The following is a 2,213-nucleotide window of genomic DNA, read 5'->3' as shown; positions in this document are numbered from 1 at the left end:
GTGACTGATAGCGCAGTAATTCTGCACTTAGATAGGGAAGAATAGTTTATATTTACTATTGTATTATATGGGCATATCTCTAGCTTTAACTTTTCAACAAGGAAAAAATTGATTATTTTTTTAGCACAGTATTGAAACTCTGTCTACATAAACTTTAAGTAAGCTTTCAAATTATGCAAGAGTGGAGAGATAAAACGAAACGACATTAAAGTTATTTATAAATTTCTTTCAAATTTTTCGAAAACATCAATAATTTCTTTTTTAAATAAATATATAATTATTATTTTTCCATAGGAATTAAAATTTTTCAAAAGATTCAAATTCAAACCTATTTGAAATTAAACAACTTATAACAAATTGTTATAAAACATGAAGAAATCGATCACTCCGAGTCTTCGACTCGGAGCAATCGATGTCTTCATGTTTTATAATAATTAAAGATGACCGAGTGATAAAATCATTATATTTTATATTATAAGACTTTATAAAAAAATTTTTTTAAGTAAGTTAGTATTATTAGTAAGTAATTAAAATTTTGCAGAAGAATTTTGATATTTACTTAATTGGAATTTTGAGGAGAATTTAAAAAAAATTAGAAAATAATTAAATTTCTGCCAAGAATTTTCTTACATTTTTAAGATAATTATCGTTACCCATTTATGATCCACTTTAGATCGCGGGATCTCATGTTGTAAATAAATAAATAAATAATTGAATTTTGCAAAGAATTTTAACAGAACTTTTGAAAATAATTAAATTTCCAGGATGAATTTTATTATTTATGAAAATAATTAAAATTTTGACGAGAAATTTAAAAAAAAATTAAAAACAATTGAATTTCTAGGATGAATTTTATTATTTATAATGATAATTGAATTTCTAGAATGAATTTTATTATTTATAAAGATAATTTAACTTTTGATAAGAATTTTATTCAAAATTTTTGCAAATAATTGAATTTCAGAGAAGAATTTTATTACTCTCAAAGATAATTGAAAATTTGAACAGATTGTTTTAAGAATGTTTAAAAGTAATTGAATTTTGATATTTATAAAAATAATTGAAATTTTGAAAATAATTTAATTTCTGCCAAGAATTTTATTACTTTTGAAAATAATTGGATTTCTAGGATGAATTTTATTAAAATTCTTTGCAAATAATTGAATTTCAGAGAAGAATTTTATTATTCACAAAGATAATTAAAATTTTGAACAGATTTTTTTTAAAATGTTTAAAAGAAATTGAATTTTGTAGAAGAATTTTGATATTTATAAACATAATTGAAATTTTGAGAAGAATTTAAAAAAAAAATTTTGAAAATAATTGAATTTCTGTAAAGAATTTTCTTACTTTTTAAGATAATTGAATTTTGCAAAGAATTTTATCAGAACTTTTGAAAATAATCAAATTTTTATGATGAATTTTATTATTTATAAAATTTTGAATATAATTGAATTTCTGCGAAGAATTTTGTTACTTTTGAAAATAATTGAATTTAAGAGAAGAATTTTATTAAAACTTTTTTTAAAAAATTCAATTTCGTAGAAGAATTTTATTATTTATAAAAATAATTGACATTTTAAAGAGAATTTTTAAAAAAATGTTTATAATACATAATTAAAATTTTGCTATGAATTTTATTAAATTTTTTAAAATTTTATTCCGGATTGTTTGATATTAATGTATCTGTTGTCGAGAAATGTGATTTTTTTACAATTTTGACAATTTTGTGTTTTCTTTTTGTCGTTTTTTAGGGTTCCGTACACCTACGGTGTATCGGCGGAACCCTATTGGTGAGACTCTGTTGTCCGTAGCCAAATCGTGTCCCCCCCCCTAGCGGCTAAACTATTTGACCTAAAGAGCTCAAATTTGGTCCAGATATGTATTTTCACTCGTAGATTACAGGAAAAATATAGCGAATGTGATTGGACGTGATGGGCATAGCGTTGTCAAGGAAATAACAAGATTTTTGGCCAAAAATGCATAAAAAGTGACCATTCCTCCCCCCTTAACTTCTAAACTATTCGACATGGAGAGCTGAAATTTTGCATGCTGGTGTATTTTTACTCGAATATTACAGGAAAAATATAGAGAACTTGATATGTAATGATGGCCATAGCGTTGTCAAGGAAAAACTAAAAAAATTAAAAAAAAAAAATTTTTTTTCTCTAACTTTTACATTATTTGACCTAATGAGCTGAAAATTGGTATCC

Source organism: Leptopilina heterotoma, unplaced genomic scaffold (genome assembly GCF_015476425.1).
Source record: "Leptopilina heterotoma isolate Lh14 unplaced genomic scaffold, ASM1547642v1 Lhet_217, whole genome shotgun sequence".
NCBI classification, from domain to species: domain Eukaryota; kingdom Metazoa; phylum Arthropoda; class Insecta; order Hymenoptera; family Figitidae; genus Leptopilina; species Leptopilina heterotoma.
The sequence above is the reverse complement of the archived record's forward strand: the minus strand, read 5'-3'. Positions refer to the sequence as shown.